The following is a 22,651-nucleotide window of genomic DNA, read 5'->3' on the forward strand; positions in this document are numbered from 1 at the left end:
GGCTTGACAACTGGTGGAGGCTTCTGGACATCAGGGTTCTACAGTTACTTTGGCTCACTCTTCTGGCAGGCTAGCAGAGAGGGGATCTGGTCTATCCTCTTCCTGGGGAGCCAAAGAGCTCTGTCTGATTCTTGTGCTACGCATTCCGAGAGCTGCCTGGCAGGCCTCACTGGGCTCGAGCGATTATCTTCCTTGCAGGTATAGCTTTATGTCTAAAATCTTTGGGTTGTTGTTAAGAATTCTATTTTCATCAAATTCTAGTTATTTTTGATAAATATATGCATGTGCTAAGTTGGGGATGTCTCCTGATATCCCCCCTGTACATGTGGTCTGTACCTATTAAATAATAGTTTCTTTCTTCCTTCCTTCTCTTCTCTCTGTCTGTCTCTCTCTCTCTCTGTCTCTCTGTCTCTCTCTCTCTCTCTCTCTCTCTCTCTCTCTCTCTCTCTCTCTCTCTCCCTCCCCCCCATTCTTATCTTCCCTGCCCTCTCCCTCTTCCTTCTTAGTTCAAAATAGATCCAGAATATCAGCCTCCCCCCCCCGTCATTTCCTCCAGCTTTTGAAGGATAAAATTAAGAATGGTCATTAAACCAAATTATAAATTTATAAACTGTCCTCTGCACTTGACAGAGAGGGCTACCGATTTAGAGCTGGGAGGGACCTCAGAGGACATCAGATCCAATCTCCTTATTTTATAATTGAAGAAGCTGAACTGCAGAGAGTTTAGATGACTTGTCTAATAGAATGACTACTATCACATGTCTAAGGGATGACTTGAACCCAGGTCTCCCTCACTTCAAGCCCAGTGAACTAGCCCCCATAGCATGTTGCCAATCCAGCAGGTGTCCAGATAGCTGGAGTTTCCTTTCATTCTAATTGGGGCCTCCATGCCAGCTTTGTGATCTGATTCCCAGACTCATTGCATTTCCTCTTCCCCCCCCGGAGGTTTGTAGTTTGCTCCCCCTACAATATTCCTTACGTTTCTCTTTTAGTCTTTCCTCTTCCAAAGGCTCTCTCTACTCTGCATCTGCTACCCTGCCTGGTCTCAATTCCCAGAACACTACGTCCCCCCACAGGTTACACTCATCACCTCTGATCTCATCAGCAGGCTGCTAACTCAAACCCAGACTGACACCACCTCCCACAGCCTCCTCCCCACTCTGCTTAGAGGGTGGAAAGGTGGAACACCGAATTCCTTCCAGTGCCTTCCTTTATAAGGAGCAGAAACTGGACTTTGGGGCTTATTCCACTCTGCATCTGCTGCCCTAAGCAGAGTGGGGAGGATTAGGTGACTTGACCAGGGTCACACAGTTAGTAAGTATCTGAGTCTAGATTTGAATTCAGGTCTTTTTCACTTAGGTCCAGGGCTCTATCCACTGAGCCATCTAGCTGCCTTACCTGGCACATAGCAGGCACTTAATAAATGTTCTTTGGATTGGATTGAATGCATGATAAGGCACGGCATGGTGGAAAAGAGAGCTGATCTTGGGGTTAGGAAGGTTTGGGTTCTTATCCTTACTCTTGACATCCACTGGCTATGTGACCCTGGGCCAGTCACCTAATTCTTAATACTCCAGTTTCTAAGACAGTTAGTTATAGAACAGCTATTGATTTGATACATCATTAGATGCATCATCTTCTCATAGGGAATTCCTTAGAACAGTGAAATCACAGGTCCTTATCCCAATCCATTTTAAAGACTTGGAGGAATCCACAGGATTCAGACCAGTCAGTGAGACTCAAGTCCCCACGCTGTTATTTGGAGTGTTTTTATCTAATCCAAAGGAAGGGAAAACCGAGGGGTTGTGAACAAAGTTGGAAAGACAGAGGCCACAAGGAAAGGAGGCAACCAGAGAGGCCACTAGATGTCTTGTGGTCACAGAAAGAGGAGGAGAGGAGAGAAGGGGAGCAGCGATGACTCCATGAACTCTTTAGTCTTAGCATTCTTACCTTCAGGCGTCTTTGTTGTTATTCAATTGTGTCCAACTCTATGTGACCCCATGGACATTGGGGTTTTCTTGGTGAAGATGCTGGAGTGGTTTGCCATTTCCTTCTCCATTATGTCCCCATTTTATAGATAAGGAACTGGGACAAATAGGGGTTAAGTGATTTGCCCAGGGTCACGCAGCTAGTGTCTGAGGCTGGATTTGAAATCCACTTTTCTTGACTCCAGACCCATGCTCTACTCACTGACTCATCTAGCTGCCTCTTCAACACTGTACAAGTCATCTGAGAGACAGCTACAGTCTTGTCTCCCCCACAATTAACTCCCACAATGGGGCTGGGAGCTGATCTCTACAAAGTGAGAGCTATAAATGCTTCCCCTCTTCCTCTAAGTTAGTTCTGCTCAGCATACTTGCAACGCTCACCTCCTGGAGAAGGATGGAAATTAATGAAATCCAGGGGCTTGGGTTATGTGAGGTTGGGACAGTTGATAGATCTTAGAATGCGAGTCAGAAAGACTTTAGTTCAAATCTTGCTTCAGATACTTATTAACTGAGTGACCCTAGGGAGATTGCTTAATCTTTTTCTGCCCCAGTTTCCTCATCTGTAAAATGGGGATAATAGCAGCAATCTGTCAGGGTAGTTATGTAGATAAAATGAGATGATGTTCTTAAAACACTTAGCAAGCCTTAAAGCACTATGTAAACGCTAGCTGCTATTATCATCATTATCATTTAGACACATTCATTCAGTTTCCCACATGTGATGTCACAGACACGGAGACACCCATTAATAAGGTTAGGTGGAGATAGAAGTTTATTGCTTCTAGAATAAAACATAAAGTCCCTTGTTTAGATTTCAAACGCTTCACAATCTGGCCCCAACCCATCCTTCCAGCCTCATTAGACACAAGTCCCCTCCAGGACTCTCTGACCCAGCTCTTTCTGTCCTTCCCCCAATCGCCCATCAATGTGGCTTTGCACTGGCTTCCTCCACCCCTAGAATGCGTTCCCTTATCAGCTCTGCCTCACGCCTTGTCTCCACCACTAGACTGTGAGGTCCCTGAGAGCAGAAACTGACTTTTGCCTTTCTTTGGACCCCCAGTGCTTAGCAAAATGCCTGGTGAATAGTAGGTGCTTTACAAATGCTTGTAGACTGACTGACTGACAGGATCCCTCTCTTCATGATGTACCGCTTTCTACAGGATCTCCCAAATTGCTAGTATTCTCCTTTCCTAAGTGCCTTCTATTTATTCTGTATATTCTCACACGTGCATATATTGCCTCCTCCAATAAGATACAAATTCTTTGCAAGTAGGATTTATATTATTCTCCATATTCCCAATACCCAGCACAGGATGTGATTGGCACATAGTAGGGTCTTAATAAAGACCTTTGGTCTAACTGATTGTGAGTATGAAAGGCTCTGGGCATAGAGGATTCCAGAAAAGGAAGGGTAGAAGCCAGGAGGAGGGGGAGGTTCCCAAGGACAGTCTACTGCAAGAAGAACTGGACCCCTCAAAAACTGAGGGGCTTTTAAAAAACTAATACGTTCTTCTTCCCTTTGTCTATAGCCTGCCGAACAGAAGTATTAGCAGTTTCCAGAAATGACATGCCCTTCATCTTTGGCTACCCTTCATTTGTACAATCTATCTCCTGTGTCTGACACTCATTTCTTCCTCATCTTCACCTCTCACAATTCTGAGCTCCAAATTTCATCCTTCTCCTCCTTCGATGCTCAACTAATTGCTATCTCCTCTGGGAATTCTTCCCTAAGATCCCCCCTTTTCTTCCTAAAATTACTTTGTATTATTAAATTTTTGGTATAGAGATTATTCACTAATAATGGATTATTATTATCATTATTATAATAAATGGAGTACACATCTCCACCCCCTCCTCTATGAAAATGTAAGATACTGAGTTTATCCCCCCAGTGCCTTGCTTATGGTAGAAACTTCCTGCGTGTTTATTAATTTGAGTTCAGTTTTCTCAAGGTCACACAGCTAGCTTTCCAGCCCAGGCACTCTGACTGCAAATCAAGGGCTCCTTCCCCCCTCCCTCCCCAGGGACATAACTAATTCTATGGAGGGCTGGGACTTCCAAAGCCTTTGCCACCAGCCTCTGCACTAGTGAAGCACCCGAGTCTCCAGAGCATCTCCGTCTCAATCTAGGAACTCTCTCAGTGCTTTCTGTTGCCAGTAGTGGAATATCAGTGTTCATCCCTACCATCAAAACATAGCTTGGCATGCTCCTTTGCTCATCAGTTCACCCAGCTAGAAATCTGGCTGGTGACTGGCTTTAATGAATTTTTTAAACTCCTGATCTGAGTCTATTTTGGGCTGTTTGGAGTCATCAGTTAGGCTTTCCATTTTGGAGCTGTCACATCAGTTCGGTGATTATATATTTCTGTATTACCCAGCTCATTCTGTGGGGCAGAAAGGAAAAACGGTGGACAGAGGAAAGAACCCTGGCCTGGAAGTCAGGAAATCTGGGCTTTGGTCCCGTCTTTATTCCTCCTCTGACTGTAAAAGTCATTTTCCAGTTCTGGGCCTCAGTATTCTCATCTGTAAATTGAGTGCATTGGACTAGATAATCACTAAGTTTCCTTCTAATTTGAAAATGTCATGATTCCATTAATATAATGTTTCTGATACACTAGGAAAAGTCAAGAGAGCACTTACTATGTGCCAGGCAGTGTGCACTTTATAATTATTATCTCATTTAATCCTCACAATGAGAGTGAGGTAGGTGCTATTATTATCCCCTTCAGACGAGGAAACAGACAAACAGAAGTTAAATGACTTACCCAGCGTCACACAGTTGGTAAGTACCTGCTGAGGTTGGATTTGAACTCAGTGTTCCTGACTCCCAGACCAGGGCCCTCTTCACTTTACCACTTGTACGGGAGGTTTCTATATCATATGCCAAAAAACCAACCCCTGCAATTCCTGGAGCTGCCCTCTCATTCCACCTCACTCTCTAGGCCAGAGGTTCCTAACCTGGGACTATGAACTTAAAAATATATATATTTTGATAATATTTCCAATACCAGTTGGCTCCCTTTGTAATCTTACTGATTTTATCTTACGCATTCGAAAGCATTAGCCTGAGAAGGGGTGCATAGGTTTCACTGGATACCAGAAAGTATCCATGACAATGCAAGTTAAGAAGGCCTTCTACTTCTATGAAGTAGAGAAATTTACAATGTGAAGTAAGTAGAGTGAAGGAGTATAGGCATGACCATATATTCAGTAATGTAAATGGAAAGAAAAACAACTCAAACTGAATGTTATGAAATTTTGATAACCAGCCCCGGCTCCAAAGAAAGGCAATGAGAATATGTTTCCCTCCCTTCTTTGAAGAGGTGGGGGTGGGGAGGGACTACAAACATGTAATGTTGCTTTAGAATTTGTTTGGAGCCATTTAGAGGTATTTGGAGGGGTTCAGGGGAGAGCTCAAGTAAGTCACTGCTTTTACCCTGCCATCTTGGCTCCGCCTCAAATGTGTATTGTTAATGTACAATATTGCACTTGGCTCATGAGAGGCCTAAAAGTGGGATGGATTAGGAGTCAGGAAGACTTGGGTTCAAATCCAGTCTCTGACATTTGCTAGTTCTGTGAACATTGACAAGTCATTTAAATTCTCTGAGCCCCGGTTTCTTCAACTGTAAAATGAGGATGTTGGACTTGCTGACCTTTAAAATCCCTTTAAGCTCTAACTCTATGATCCTATATTAATATAATGTGCTAACTAGTGTTAATTATTTTCTTATCTTTTTTTTGTTATAAGATGTTGATTTCTATTTGGACATATTAACAGAATATAACAGTCTGCTGGTGCTGTCTCAGGACCCTTATAAGTCACCTCAGGGGAAGCCTGAGAGAAAAGGTAGCAGCTTCCTAAGGCATTGTTAGGGAAACGAAGCTGTCGTGATCTTGGGACACAATGTCATCGCTGTCCATCCCGTTGGTATACACTCAAAGCTGGTGACCTTAAGAACAACCCAACGCACAAGACTTCCAGCACTGCCTGGGGACACACACACACACACACACACACACACACACACAAAGATGGATGGGGAAAGCCACAGAGACAGGCTTGACAGAACCTCACAACAGAACTCTCTCTTTATTTCCCCAAACACTCAGCTTTGCAGTATTAATTATAGGCCATAGTATGAGGAACACCAGCCAGGGGGTCAGGATATCCCCTGGTTTAGCCTTCAGGCCAGCTTCAGAGGGTAGGAAAGCTGGTGCCTCTGTTAGGGCCATTGGCAACATGACTCCATCCAGCCTCTCATTAGTCAACTGCTCTTTCTTCCTAACAGGATGACCAGGATTGGAGACTCTTAACCTAGGGTCTGTGGAGTCACAAAGGGTAGATTTCAGGGAATCCGTTAACTTGGAACGTTCAATATTTTGATTTATTTCAGTGTAAATTGTTGGGGTTTTTTTTCAATCCTATGTATTTTATTTTGTTCATTTTAAAACATGATTCTGAGAGGGGATCCTTGGCTTGGGGGACCATGTCACACAAAAACAAGTTAAGAACCTCTGGTCTAGAGGATCTCTAAGTTCTAACATTCTCTGGTTTCTTTCACTCCTAAAGACCATTTATTGCAAAAGTAAATAATCCTAGACATTTCAATGTCCCCTAAAATAACTTAGGAGAGGCAGGAGGAATGATTATCATAAGGATGACCTTGGAGTCACCAAGAAAAAGGCACATTATGTTCAATTTCATTGTTTAAGGAGGCAAAGAAGTATTATAACACCCCTGAGGAACATTTTCATTTCTTAATTAAAAGGTAAAAATTAAAAAAAAACTTTTACATTTAAAAAGGGAAGCTCCAGATATCCATAAAAATTCACTTTTGTGAGTGGCCTCATTCTCTAAAAATGCCAAATAACTGAGACATTCCTGTAGACGATAAATCCATTGACAGTTTATTCCCAGGAAGCTACCAAGTCCGGTTAGTTATGTATTTCAGTCACAAAAAAGTGGAAGCCTATGGACAAACCATTTATGGACACACCCTTTACCATTATCCTTTTCATTTAGATTCTCTTCTAAAGGAATTTTACACCACTCCCTGCCCCACTGGACATGTGATGTATTCTAGTTTGCCAGCTGCCTTCCTGTTTGGAGTTACAAGGTGTATTAAGTTAAACTCAGTGGCAATGAGTTAGGGTGAGTCCACCTGTCTTGCTCCTTTATCAGTAAAAATTAGATAAAAGAATCAAAAGTTCTTCCTACCCAAGACAAGCCAGTTTAGTCATTGCAAAACTGAATTCTAACGCTTAATTCTTTGGAAGCAAACGTCTGACCCCAATCGAGCAGATGGTCTATGGTTTAAGTGCTGCTAAGATATGGAATACATATGTAAGACTCACATTTGTCTCCACTTAAAAAATACAAATTGAACCAATTTAATCCAGTTGGAGTAAATTACTATGGCCTGTCCTTGATTAAATGTTTATAGGCTCATGGGATGTGGTTACTTATGGGTCCATCTTGGGACACATGGATCGGTTTAGTTTGTCCAAAGCCTGTATATATATGAGATTCAAGATTCAAAGATGACCAATATTGCCTCTTTTCAATCAGCTTATTCTGACCATGTCTTTATCTTTCTTGGTTACTAAAGACTCAAAATGTCCAGAGTTATTTGAGAAGACTTTGTGGGAGGGTAGTGGCAGGGCCTGGGTGGGTGGGGGAGCTGGGAGTGGTGAAGGGGGAAAGATTGGTCTGGACATATAATTTCAGAGATGTAGGGAATTCCTGGTGTGTAAACTTCTTCCAGTGGTGCCAATTGGCAGCTTAGAGTCTTGGAAAGTTATGGGGGACATTGACAGGTTAAAGTGGATTGCCAATGGATCTTAAGAGGACAGATTTCATGCTAAAAAGGACCTCAGAGGTCAATTATTCCAACCCCTTCATTTTACAGATGAAGAAACTGAGGCCAAGAGAGGTTAGGTGACATGCCTGAGGTCACACAGCCAATACGTTTCAGCCTTCCTTTTAAACACAGGTGTTTCTGGCTCTGAGATCAGTTCTGTGACCACTATACCACAATACCTTTCATTGTTCTCTGTCTCTTGATAAAGACTTGATTTGTAACATATTCCCCTTACCCACATAATTTAAATCACAGTACCAGGGATATTTTATTGAGCCATACTCATGACTATGGGAAGCTAGGTGGCACAGTGGATAGAGTACTGGAGCTGGAGTCAAGAAGACTCATCTTCCTTAGTTCAAATGTGATCTCAGATAGCTGTTTGGCCCTGGGCAAGTCACTTAACTCTGTCTCAGTTTCCTCATTTGTAAAATGAGCTGGAGAAAGAAATAGCAAAGCACTCTAGTGTCTTTGCCAAGAAAATCCAAAGTGGGGTCACGAAGAGTTGGACAAGACTGAAACAATTCAACAATAAAGTCCAATTTTACAGATGAGGAAACTGAGGCCACTTAGAGAGGTTAAGTCAAGTCAGGAAGAGTCAGACACAACTGAAAAACAAATGAACAACAATGTGGCCATGCAATAGAAATCCAACATTGGTTTTTAATTCTGAAAACTTTTTAAAAATCTAATTGAAGGTACTAATCAAAGACAGTTCAATTACGTCTGGGTGCACTGCAGTGCTATATAACTTCCTTCAAAGCCTAGTGAGAATGTTCCCTAAAAACACAGAGCATCAGACTCTCTCTTTTTTTATTTTATTTTTAGGCAGTTGGGGTTAAGTGACTTGCCCAGGGTCACACAGCTTGTGTCATGTGTCTGAGAGTGGATTCAAACCCAGGTCCTTCTGACTCCAAGGGCACAGCTCTATTCACTGTGCCACCTAGCCGACCCAGAATCAGACTCTCAGGGAACAATTTGCCCAAGGTCACGCAGATACAAGAAAAAGTCTAGAACCCATCTCTCCACGACTCCCCATCCAGCACTAAGTACCATGCAGACTGTGTTTCACATTCCTTGCACTGTCTCCAAAGCCATATATTTTAAGCACTACAGACTGCAGCTGAATGATGGGGTCCAATGGAAAGAGTATTGGATTGGGAGTCAGAGGTCTTTGGTCCAGACCCTTCCTCTGTCACTGACTGCTCTCTTAGTTAAGTTAGTACCCCTCTCTGGGTCCAAGTTTCTTCATGTGTAAAAAGAAGAGGATCAGACTAGATCTAGTACCTAATGTTTAACATCTGGATTTGGGAATAGGATGTGTGTCTGGAAGAGTGTATACAGGACAGACTTTTATGCTGAATCTGCATTACTAAACTTTTCTAAACATTTTCTTAAGTCTAGATAATCAGCAAAACAATAAATGAAGCCCTGATGCATGTGTTTGCCAATTTCCGAGGGCTAAGTGCTCACACTGGAAATTGAACAATCAGCTCTTTCCAGCCATAGTGCACACCTGCGTGGACCATTTTGTCATCGTGGTGAAGCCTATAGACAGCCCCTTCTTAGGATAATGTTTTTAAAAGCATAAGATAAAATACATACAATTATAAAAGAAAACCAATGGTATTGAATTGTAACTATCAAAATAGTTCCTTTTTTTAAAAGTTCACAGGTCCAAAATGGTCTTTGAAGTCCCTTCCAGCTCACATTCTGTTACCCTATGACCTGAAGCTGCAGAAACAATTGACTAGAATACTGAATTCATAGGAACAGAACCAAGAGATGTGATGCAGAGGGAAGAACATGGGACGTGGAGCCGGAACCCTGCCTTTGACTTTTTAGATTGGCTGTTGAGCAGCTGTTTGACCCTGGACAAGTCATTCCTCCTCTCTGGATATCAGCTTCCTCCTCTGTAAAATGAAGGAGGGAGTGGGGGCTGCCCTTTGTGATCTCTCACAGTCTAGAAGCCTAAATCACAAGCACTCAGGCTACCACGGCTTTTCTAATTCAGGTCACATCTGGTCCACTCTGCTCCCCTGCACTGGCAGAGTTTATCGGCCTGGCTCAGTCAGGTGCATCAGAGGCTGCCTGGAAAATCACCAGTTCGACCACTTCCTTTGTTTGGCGCCATCCCCCCACCCCACTGCGTCCCCTGAAGCTGTCACTCGAAATCAGCCCCAGTGCAACGGAAGACCCACAGTGGTATTTTTGGAAGGACCATCTAAATGAGGAGGGGCTTTATTTAGTTTGCAGACACCACAGAACAGAGCTTGTTTATTTTTAATAAATGGCTTTCTAGCTTCCCTGTCTTCAGTGAAGCTCTTTCCTCAACAGCCTTTGATAAATAATCCAATGCTTATTGCTCCAGCTCTGAATCATTTTGCCATGAGGCAGCATGGCCCTATTGAAAGAATGCCATGTTGGTCATCAGCAGACCTGAGTCTGAATCCCTACCTGAAACTGACTAGATGTTTGGCCCAAGGCAGGTCACTTAATACCTCTAAGCCTCAATTTCCTGATGTGTAAAATGAATAAAAACATCTGTACTACCTCCTTTGTGAGGTAGGCTTGCTATACAGAAGGAAATTTGCAAACTTTCCACCTCTATGTCCACGAAACCATGTGCATTCCTCACCAAGGCTGCCATCTGGAAGGGGGACCATTAGATTGTTGGTCCATTGGTGTGGGTGGCTTTGAGGTGCCATTTTGGGAGATGGATAGGAAATAGGGAATATGAAAATGAAAAACCATTAACTTGGTATTTTTTCCCTTTAGGGATTTCACTGTAACTTCTGCTCCTCTGCTGGTCAACTGGTTCTCAGGAGGCTGCCAGGAAGGCAGAGAGAAAAGTGGGCTAAGACAAGAGGCACCATACCAGTGGAATAGAGTATTGGGTTTGGATTCAGAGAACTCTGGCTTAAATCCTAGCTTTATTAGCTATGGGACCCTAGAAAAGAGTAAGGCATCACTCATGGGGCTATACAGAGTAAAGGATAATAGGTAGACAGTCCACATTCTCCACTAGGATCTGTTGCCATGTCAAGAGAATTATAGGAAAGCCCCCCCCCAGTATACTGGGTGAACCCTCATAGAGAATTTACAGGAGAAAATAGAGGGGTATCCCCTGGGGATGATGTGCTGTGGTCTGCATTAAAGGAAGGGGTATCCATGTCATTAGAATCATAGACCTATCTAATGTGTAGCAAATGACTTTGGAGGGACAGGTAGGTGGCACAATGGATAGTACACTGGTCTTAAAGTCAGGAGGACTGGAGTTCAAATATGGCCTCAGACACTTACTTGCTGTGTGACCAAGTCTTTTAACTCTGACTGCCTCAAAAAAAAAAAAAGGTAAATGACTCTGGTAAGTCATTTAACTTCTACCTTGGTTCTTTCCTCTGTAAAACTGGGGGAGTCAGACTAAGTGATCCCTAAAGTGTCTTATAGTCCCAAACCTTTGAAAAAAATGTGAACTATTATTTCAAAATAATATCATTAAGTAACTTCTAACCACATTACATACTTTACTCAACTGCCCCCTGCAAAGTGGATGGCTGATGACCAGCACCCTTGGCACCCTGGGAGGCAGGCACATGCTAAAAAGCCAGGGACTAGGTCTATGCTTCCGTTGATAAAAGGAATGCCCTTGACCAAGGCAAAGGCAGTCCAGTGTTTTCTCTGCACCCTCTCTTCTAACAGTTGTCTGGGCCACAGAGAGTTAAGTACTGTGCCCAGGAGGATCACAAAGCCAGCATCTGTCAGAAGAGGGCCATCCTGGGTCCAAGGCCAGCTCTCTAACCACATGGCCTCCATGGCTGCTTTCAGTCCACTTCTTAGCATTGCTCTGGTAAAAATGTCCCCAAAATGGTGTTCTTCCCTAAAGTCATCCCCCCCCGAACAGTTACCAGCAATAAGCAGATTATGTCTGTATTTATACACCTAGGGGACCAACATTTGGTTATAATCTAGTACTTGTAACACATAGAGAAAAGGCCCTCAAATAACCCAATCTATTAATAACGACAGTTATGTAATGCTGTTAAATTTGCAAAGGATTTTATACATTGGAGGTACTTAAATGGAGCAGTAGACAGAAGCAGTTCGTTAGGAAGCCCTGCGTTTGAACCCTGCCCCAGGCGCTTATTAGCTATTTGAACCCTGGCATTCATTTAACTTCTAGTCTCAGTTTCCTCATCTATAAAATGGGGATAATAGGAACCACCTCCCAGGACTGCTGTGAGGGTCAGATGAGACAAAGTAAGCACTTTGTAAGCCTTAAAGTGTACTATAAATGCTAATTATAATTATTATACATCATCCCATTAGAGTCTCATAACAACCCCTTGAAACTGGCATTCTGTACATATCGAAGCATACTATTTGCTCTTTTTTTTCTTGTTTTGTTTTGTTTCTTCTTTCTTATGGTTCCTCCTATTGGTTCTAATTCTTCTTTACAACATGACTAATGTGAAAATATGTTTACTAGGAATGTATACGTATAGCCTATATCAGATTGCATGCCATCTTGGGGAGGAAGATGGGGAGGGAGGGGGAGAAAATTCAAAACTCAAAAGCTTATGGAAGTGAATGTTGAAAACTAAAAATAAATTGATTAATTAAAAAAATTGGTATTATGAGTTTTAAGATTGTGCTGTGGGGGCAGCTAGGTGGTATAGTGGATAGATCACTGGCCCTGGAGTCAGGAGGACCTGAGTTCAAATCCAACCTCAGACACTAACTGTATGATCCTGGGCAAGTCACTTAACCCTGATTGCCTTCAAAAAAAAAAAAAAGAGTGTACCATGTATACAGTGCTGGGTTTGGAGTCAGGTAGACTCATCTATCTGAGTTCAAATCTATCCTCAGACATTTATTAGCTATGTAACCCTCAGTAAGTCACTTCACCCTGTTTGCCTTAGTTGTACACTCACTTGTAAAATGAGCTAGAGAAGAAAATGGCAGACCACTGCAGTATCTCTGCCAAGAAAACCCCAAATGGGGTCACAAAGAGTCAGACACGACTGAAAAGACTGAACTCCCTCATTTGTAACTGAGGAATCAGAGCCCCAGCAAGTTACTAGGAGGTAAGTAGCAAAACCAGATTTCTAACTCCCAATCAAACCCTCTTAAGTCTGTCTACCCCACACCCCAGCATTTGAAGTCAAGTCCTCTGACTCCAAAGCCTGTGTGCCACCTTGCTTTCCACTTGAAATAACCCCTAGTTAGTGACAGATGACATGACAAATAAAACTTTCACTGCCTTTATACTTTTGGAGGCCTCTAGGCGAACTCTCCTACTTGTTCAGGGGATAATTATGTTTGAGAAAATTAATTTGAGTGTTTAGCGGAAACGACTCAACAACAGAGTCCAGTTTTACAGATTGGAAAACTGAGGCTGCTTAGAAAGCTGACATCAAAGAGCAAGCATTTCTTTAGCACCTGGTATGTTGCAGGCACCATACTAAGGACTGGAAATTCAAAGACAGGCAAAAGGTAGGTCCTGCCCTCAAGGAGCTTACAATCTAGAGGAAGAGACAACATGTAAACAAGTGTGTACAATCAAGATCTAGAGACAGGGTAACTTGGAGGTAATCTCTTAGGGACAGAACTAGCATTAAGGGGGACTTGGAAAGGCTTCTTACAGAAGGTAGAATTTTAGCTGACACTTGAAAGAAGTCAGAGAAATCAGGAGACGGAGATGAGGAAGGGCATTCCAGACACGAGGGACAGATAGTGAAAATGCAGTCAGGAATACCTTGCTCACAGGCACACTACTAGAAACTAACAGAGGAGAGATTTGAACCCAGATGTTGTTGACTCTAAATTTGGCGCCCTACTTGCTTCTCCAAACTACCTCATCTGTCAGCATTGAAAATAGGCAGTAGAGACAGCACATGCATTCTTTGACAATGGCACAATCTTTTACAGTTAGAGAAACTAAGGAACCAAGAACGCCAGTCACTTGCTTGCAGATAAAGGTGTATCTACAGAGTTAACATCAAAGACTGAGGACTGTGGTGCCCTGTTTCCATCATTCTCAGTTATTGGCCAAGTGTCCCTTTGACTTTCTGGGAAGTAGCTCCCATAGCTTTAAATTCTTCATGTGTCTGGCTGGTGATGAAAGCTAAACATGTGTTTCCTGTAGGACTAAGCCTTTTCAATAAGGGCATATCAGGCAGTAGGCATTTCTACGTGCAAGGAATTCCTCCAGCTGGCCTGCCAGCCAGTAGCTCACCCCACCATACAGGCTCTTTTCCTCTGCTTTGATTCTCATCCAGAGTCTCTCCATCATACACATGCCCCTCAAGTTCATGAATTGCTCTAACTAAAATTAAATGATGAACAGACTTCACACATTGAATTCTGAGCCTCAATACTGTATCTGTAGGTAAGCAACTAAAATGGGCAATTGAGACAATTGCTCTGCTAATACTTGTTGGATGGTACGGACTGGCTAGCCGTGTTGACCAATCTCAAGGTATCCATGTTCAGAGCCACACTCTGATTCTGACTCATTCCTCACCAGTGGTCGTGCTTTTCTTCCTTCTTGGAATCAGCCCAATCTTCTCCCCTTTTATTGGAATTCTACCATCCTCCAAGACCTGGCTCAAGTCCCATCTCCATGAAGGAAGGAGATAGAATACTGATTTCAATGACCAGATGGTGGTTTGGTTTGACTGGAAAGTAGAACGTGTGGATGGGAATAACACCAAATAATGCTACATTACATTATATCACTTAAAAATGGTTATAAGCTCAACCATAATCAAGAAAAAAATGAATAGCCAAGCAAAACCAGGGGTTAAATCTTGCTCAAGTCCCTAAAAGTCTTTAATAAGGAAACATCAAAAGAATTAACACATAAGCATTTAAGATGGTTTATTTCTATGGGGTCATGGGACAATCTTGAGCTGGAAGAGTGCTTTATGTTCCTCTAGTCCTCCTCCATCATTTTAAGTGTAATTGATGACATCCGGTCCTTGGAGATGCCCAATATACCCCCGACAGCTTTCAACCATGGACAAAGTTTGGTGAGCTCACTTCAGGTCTGTGACGGAAGGGCACTTTTTTTTATTTAAGGAAGAAAGACAGGATAGGAAGGAAGGAAGGAAGGAAGGAAGGAAGAAAGGAAGGAAGGAAGGAAGGAAGGAAGAAAAAGGCATTTAGTAAGCACCTACTATGTGCCAGGCACTGTGCTAAGAGCTTTATAAATACTATCTCATATAATCTTCACAACACACCTAGAGGGTAAGTGCTATTATTATCCCCATTTTACAGTTGAGGAAACTGAGACAGTCAGGGGTTAAGTGGCTCACCTAGGGCTACACAACTAGTAAATGTCTGAGGCTAGATCTGCACTGAGGTCTTCCTGACCGCAGACTCACCCAGAGCTCTCGATAGAGCTCTACCTAGCTTAGAACACTTGAAGGTATCTTCTCTGACTGTTTCTGTTGACTGACTTGGTGACAGACTGAGTTATGACTTTGTGATCCTCAAAACATCAGAAGAGCAACCAGAAGTCCAGCAACTGGGGAAGGGAGGAAATAAGCATTTATTAGGTGTCTCCTATGTACCAGACACAGTGCTAAGCACTCTACAAATATTCTCATTTGATCCTCACAACAACCCTAGGAGGAAGATGCTATGATCCTCAATTTACAGATGAGGAAACTGAGGCAGAAGTTAAGTGGCTTGCCCAGTGTCACACAGCTGGAATTGAACCCAGGTCTTCCCTGACTCGAGTCCCAGCACTCTGTCCACTTCACCATCCAGCTGTCTCTACCAACTGGCATTAGTAGCAAAGGCTGCCAGTAACCAGAGCAACAGAGTCTAGGGAGAAGCCAGCACCCAGGAGTGACCTGCTTGATCCAAACCAACAGCAAATCCATGCAGCAGTTGAGACACTGCATCCTGCTAGGGAGGGAATGACTTGTTCATTGTCTATGCTATTCCTGGAATCGAATTTGGTCAGATCACCAAGAAGGGAGAAAAGGATTTCTAGGACCAGGAAATATGGTCCCCCTGCTTTGGTGGGAGGGAAGGGAGTTTGTACCAACCATTTTCCATTTGAGCCACTCTCCCCAGGGATTAAATGGGCTCAGTGGTAAAGGAGCCCTCCAGCCCTAAGAAGTCTATTTCTCACATTCAATCAGGAGGGGAAGACCCTTAGGGGATCATCTCCCTGACGTCATGATCTTCATGTAGAATGAAAGACCACCACTAACAACAACAGCTTCTCACATCAGCAGTACCCTTTGCTCCTGTGGCCTCACCTCCTGACTGGCTGATCTCTCTTGGTCTCTCCAATTTAAGGAGGACATTCAGGAGGAAAGTGTCTTCCTACCTCTACAGGCTGTGCTGCTGATTCATTTCCTAGGACATGCAACTAGGTATCATCTCCCCTCTTGACGCCTTTTCATCTACCTGTTATGTGTTATCTTCCTCCATTAGAATGTAAGTTCCTTGAGGACAGGGACTCTTTTTATCCCCCTGCTTCTGTTCGTACTCCCAGAACTTAACATTGTGCCTGGCACATAGTAAGTGCTTAATAAATATTTAATGACTGACTGAACTCTTTGAAAGGATGTTTTTGTATTTCTGTCCTTGCTATAGCTTTTCAGCAACTATCCTTTCATAAAAGATAATTAATTGTATTGTTTCTGTTGTTGTTCAGTTGCATCCAACTCTTTGTGACCCCATTTAGGGTGTTCTTTGGAAATATACTAGAGTGGTTTGCCATTACCTTCTTCAGCTCATTTTACAGATGAGGAAACTGGAGCTAACAGGGGTAAGTGATTTGCCCAGGATCATACAGCTAGTTACGTATCTGAAGCCAGATTTGAACTCAGAATATTGAGTTTTCATGACTTCAGGCCTAGCACTCTATCCATGTAGACACTGCCCTAATTAGCTGCCCTAATTAATACTGGGGGAAACATAATCAGTCAGTTAATAAACATTTATTAAGCACCGATTATGTTCCAGGCACACTGCTAAGGGCTGGGGCTACAAAGAAAAGCAAAGGACAGTTCCTGCTCTGAAGGAGCTCACAGTCTAATAGGGGATGCAACATGCAACCTACCATGTACATAAAAAACTATACACAGCATAGATTTTTAGATAAGCAATAGAGAGAAGGCACTGGAATTAGAGAAAAGTACTAGAAAAAAGTATGGTGGATGGGGGCTCATGAGCCATAGAATTAGAAATACTAGAACTTTGGAGGGGGAAGTAATCAGACACCCTGCAGGGACTGACTTGCTGGTACCTGTGGGAGTTGAGAAGGTGGCCTCAGAAAGGCTATGTACTCTGACTCCAAATCCAGTACTTTCCCCAATTTTCTACCATGTCTCCCTCTTCTAGGGCTGTCCAAAATTCTCTCACTTTTGGCCCTGTTGGCCATTTTGTTGGATTCTTTCTTTTCTTCCACTGAATTACATCTGTTAGTGATTTTGTAATTCATGTAATCTTAGAGATAGGAAAAAAAAAACCCTCTAGACCAAATCCAACCCCTTCACTTTATGGAAGAGAAGACTGAGGTCCCAAGAAGGTAAGCTCATTTTAGCCGTGGGTGGCAGAGTCAGCACAAGAAGCAGGGATCCTGCCCCCAGGACACAGTGGGCTTCCCACTTTACTGTGATGCCTCATTTTACAGTTTTTGTGGCTTCTGAGTTTCCCAAACACCCCCACAGTGAACTTGGGGCAGGAAAGATTCCAGAGGGAGTCCAGAGTCATGTATGTGGGATGGGTGTGGGACTCAGCTAACAACAAAGTTTTTGTTTTGATATTTGACATTGTCAGTCTGTTTAATTTTGAGTCCTGCAGCTCTAATGTCAGTTTGATCCAACAATAATCAGCCAATTTCACTAAGTTTTGAGATTGCTTAGAACAAAGGTTCCTAACCTGGGGTCCACGAACTTTTTTTTAAAAAAATTGAGCATTTTGAATACTGTATTTCAATATAATTGGTTTCCTCTATAATACTACGTATTTTATTTCATGTACATAAAAACATTCTTCTGAAAAGGTATCTGCAAGCCTCTCCAGACTGCCAAAGGGGTTCAGGACTCACAAAAATGGATAAGAACTCCTAATTTATAGAATGCTGTTGCCAAATGCTTAAAGGGGAAACTAAGATTTTCCCAGAGACAATGTCATGGGAATAATCAGACCTACTTAGCCTAAAACTTCAGCTCTATTCTTCCAAGATATCTTGATCTTATAGTCAAAGGGGAATGAATGACAAAAAACAATTCTGAAATGAAGCCCGGAGTGAAGTAGAGAATGAATACAAATCTACTGGGTGACGAGTTATTTTGGGGGAGAAGCCAAGGAATATAAGAAATTTTGCCCCTCTAATTATTGGAATACCTCTTAAATTACATACATGTCAGCAGCTAATCTGGCACCGTTGCTATGCCCTCTTTAACTTAGAAACTTTAAGCTCAGGAACACACACACACATACACACCCTCTTGAGAGCCTGAAGATTTTAAAATTAAAATCAAATTTCTAGAACATACAAAGAGAAAGCCACATGTAAAAACAGATTTATAGAATTCACAGGGTCTGAGTAACATCTGACTGACTTTTGGGATGTTCAGAGTTATTTCATGCCCCTCCCCCCCAACACACACACACACACACACACACACACACACACACACACACACACACACACTGAAGAGACAGCCCAGAGTGTAAAAACTATTGCTTTGGTGATATGATCAGCTCTTGCTAATGGATTCATCAAAGGCGGAAAAATTACCTGCAACTTAAACCTCAAGAATTCACTTAAGTCTCTAATGTCTGTAAGATTACCATGTGGAATTTCAGAGCTTCCAGATGGAAAGTCAATTCTAGACAATCAGGGCTGGCTGGGTAAGATAGCACATGGATTTTTAACAGCTTGCCATGTAGCGAGCTTATTGGTATTGTCACTCAGTCAGAACTATCTTTTTGGATTCCTCAGTACAGTGCAGAACCTTGATCATATCTGAGGTGTGAAAAGCAAACACCGGGCCCCTTGGCAGACAGGTCTGGAGGACTGGGTTCAGTTCTGGACACTGCAGTGTAGGAGGGAAATTGATAAGCTGAAGAATGTCCAGATTAGGGTAACCAGAACTCAGAGCACCAAGTTCATGCTATATGAGTATCAGCCAAAAGAACTGAGGATGTTTAATCTGGAGAAGAGGAGACTCAGGGGAGAAATGCTAATTGTCTTCAAGTATCTGAAGAGTTGTTACCTGAAGAGAGGATTAGATACATTCTGTTTGGTCCCAAATTGGGAGCAGCATGAAATTGAAGAAGTAGTCACCAGATGTGGGCTGAAAACCTGCTCAGTCTTTTGTTACCACTGGACAAGAGATTTCATATTTCTAGATCTGATCGGCAAGAGGGGGTTGGACTAAGTGACCTCTGTGGCTCGCTCTAGGTCTAAATCGATATTCCTACGAGTTTGCAAATTGACATGTTCAGTCTGAATGTAAGGAGAACTTTCTAACGATCAGAGTCATCTATGAGGGGAATGGGTTGCTTCTTGTTCTGGGTCTTCAAAGCAAAGACTGGATTGGACAACACTGGCTAGGTACATTGTATGGTATTTTTGCTTGGTTGTCGGTTGGACTGGGTGGCTAGCAAGCTCCCTTCCATCTCTATGTTTCTATTGCTGTTGCTGTTCAGTAGTTTCAGTCAGGTGTCTTATGCTTCATGACCCCATTTGGAATTCTCTTGGCAGAGATACTGGAGTGGTTTGCCATTTCCTTCTCCAGTTCACTTTTTACAAATGAGGAAACTGAGGCAAGCAGGGTTAAATGACTTGCCCAGGGTCTGCATCTTCCACTTAGGATCCTAGGATCATCTGTTTAGAAAGAAAGGATAATAGAGATCCAACAACCCTCATTTGCAGGAGCAAATGGATAGAGTGGATAGTGTGGATAGAGTGAAGTGGATAGAGTGAAGTGGAAAGATTCCTCTTCCTGAATTCTAATCTGGCCTCAGACACTTAGCTGTGTGACCCTGGCTAAGTCACTTCACCCTGTTTGCCTCAGTTTCCTCATCTGTAAAATGAGGTGGAGAAGGAAATGGCAAACCACTGCAGTATCTCTGCCCAGAAAATCCCAAATGGAGTCATGAAGAGTCAGGCAGGACTGAAATGACTGAACCCCCCATTTGCAGATGAGGAATCAGAGCCCCAGGAGGTAAGTGGCAAAGCCAGATTTCTAACTCCTAATCAAACTCTCTTAATTCCATCCTACTCCACACCCCATCATTTGAAGTTAAGTTCTCTGACTCCAAAGCCTGAGTGCCACCTTGCTCTCCCCTTGAAATAACCCTCAGTTAGTGACAGATGAAATGACTAATAAAACTTTCACTGCCTTTATACTTTGGAAGGCCTCTAAGTGAACTCCTCCCACTTGTTTGGGGGATAATTACATTTGAGAAAATTAATTTGAGTGTTTAAGAAACCCATTAATTTTGCTGTCAGGCTGAGATTTGAATTGATTGTTTCCAAACAGATTAAAGTTTAGTCTCTTCTTTCTGCCTGGGAATAGCTCATCCTGGAAACTTTCTTGCTGAATAGAGGACAATTTATCTACCCTTAATTGTTTCAGGAGGATTTCTTTATTTTTCATCATAATATTGTTCAAATACATTCTCCCTCCATTACGGAATTTAAGCAAATAAAGCACTTGATTAAGGCTGGGCGAGGACAGATCATGAATAAATGATAAGACCCTCCAGGCTAAGGAAGGCAAAGCACTGCACGAGCTCATTTGTTTCTTTTTAAAAATAGTTAAATTTTAAAAAATGAATCTGCATTAATATTTTTAACTCGGAAGAAGTTTGCGGAAAGGAAGTTGCTTGATTTTTCTCCCTTGCCCCTCCTTTGGGAGCTGTCCATCATTCTGGATTAATTCCCTTTGGGACAGTGAAGAACCTGTCATACATCATACAAAGTGAGTTCAGGGGGGTTATGGGATTATGTGCTGATAAGTTTCTAGGTTATCAAGAAGCTACCGAGGGATCAACCAGCTTTCCGGAGGGGATAGGACTGTCATCACTCACTAGTCATCTTTGTGCCCTCCCACACCCCAAGCAAACTTCTCAGCACCATCTGCTGAGGACTTAGCACATAAGCAGAGCTGGATAGGTATGCCAAGTTCATCCGAGTTGGTCTTTGTTCTTCTTCTTCTTCTTCTTCTTCTTCTTCTTCTTCTTTCTTCTTCTTCTTCTTCTTCTTCTTCTTCTTCTTCTTCTTCTTCTTCTTCTTCTTCTTCTTCTTCTTCTTCTTTCTTCTCTCTTTTTTTTTAAATAAACAAGTACTAACAGATCGCAGGAATGTGGAGGATTCCTACCCCACCCAGCTCCAGGGCGGATGAACATCTGGAAGTACACAAAAGAGCCCTCTCTGCGGGCACCTTCCCTAGGCTCGAATGTGGAGCTCGGATGCGAGCTCGAGCCCGGGGTTTCAGAATGAGTCCAGACCCAGCTCAGGTTACAGTGGGATCCTGCAGGGTATAGCACTGTACTAGAGTGCTCGCCTATAACCCAGGGGGTTCATCACAATCTTATTCCAACAGTAGGAGCTGAATGGCACACAGTGATCTCCAGGGGGCTGGGGGGTTACAAACGCGCCCTCACAAACTCCGGAGTTGCTCAGGTCTGACACGCCGCTGGGTGTCAGTGAGGCTGCCTCAGCAAACCCGGGGCCCTAGTCTCCGCGCTCCCAGGATCGGTCTCTCTCCCCTCAGTGCATTTTGGACATTTCCCCCAAACTGAGCTGCGATCCATTAGCCTAACCTGAGGGACCACAAAGCACGTGCACCCCGGCGGCTCATCTGTAAACCCAGAACCCCAAACGCCCCCCAACCCCTTCAACATCCTATCTACACACAAGGCTCAAAGTCTCAGGGCTAGGGTGGGGAGGGAGGGTTGGAGCGGAGCGGTTCGGGATATCCACTGTCAGCCCCCGGGGCGGTCAGCAGTGGGGCAGGCAAGAGGGGAGGAAGAGAAGAGGGAGGGGGATTCCGAGAGAGAGGCTGGTCGGGGCGGGGCTTCGAGGTGGGCTGTGCAGGGAGGAATCTTCCCTAGCCCGAAGCCGTCCGCAACCCGGGGGACGAGCGGAGCGAGCGCCGCAGTCAGCGGCCAATGGCTCTGCTAGGTCCGGAGCGTTCTCTAGTCGGCAAGCCCAGCCCTGTGCGCCTGCCAGCCCACAGGAGCCCGCCTCGTCAGCTTTGGCTGGGCCATCTCCGCCCGTTGGGAATAGGGGCATTGCAGCCAACGTACCTGCTCTTCTTTTTCTCCGGCTCCCTCGGGGGCAGGCGCTCGCTTCCTCGCTCGCTAGTTACTTATTGTCTTCCATCAGCCCAGCACGTCGGCGCTGCCCTGGAGCAAGCCCTCAAGTCCTCTCCCCGAGACCCAACTCGGGCTGCTCCCGCCGCCGCCGCCGCCGCCACCTCGCTCTCTTTCTCCGCTCTCCCCTCGGCAGTCCCAGTCAGCACGTGAGGGTGGCCACTAGGTTGCCCAGCTCCCCCGGCAGCTGGATCCCTGGGCATCTCCCATCCGCCGCGCGCATCACGCCCTGCCCCTGACGCCGCCGCAGCCTCGCCTCTCCCAGGGCTTCCTCCCTTTGATTCAACTGAGCGCACTTTATTACTCTCCCTCTCTGCCCCTCCTCTCCTTCCTTCCTTCCCCCTCCCTCCCTCCCTTCCTTCCTTCCTTCCCTCTCTCTTCCTCCCCAGCTCCCCCCCCGCCCGCTGCCTCTCCCCCGGCTGGGGCGGCTGCTGCCAATGAGACT

At 43.9% G+C, this 22,651-nt stretch overlaps 1 protein-coding gene across 1 annotated transcript in view; it reads right to left on the minus strand.

The window, feature by feature from the left end:
* FRMD4B (FERM domain containing 4B) overlaps window positions 1-22,446 on the minus strand; it is a 354,364-nt gene extending 331,918 nt beyond the window's left edge. The window contains exon 1 of the mRNA XM_021007524.2: window positions 22,141-22,446. The gene's annotated coding sequence lies outside the window, so the exon portion shown is untranslated. The remainder of the gene's footprint in view (window positions 1-22,140) is intronic.
* Between the last annotated feature and the right edge of the window lie 205 nt (window positions 22,447-22,651).

Source organism: Phascolarctos cinereus, unplaced genomic scaffold (genome assembly GCF_003287225.1).
Source record: "Phascolarctos cinereus isolate Bilbo 61053 unplaced genomic scaffold, phaCin_HiC Scaffold_4;HRSCAF=312, whole genome shotgun sequence".
Taxonomy (NCBI): domain Eukaryota; kingdom Metazoa; phylum Chordata; class Mammalia; order Diprotodontia; family Phascolarctidae; genus Phascolarctos; species Phascolarctos cinereus.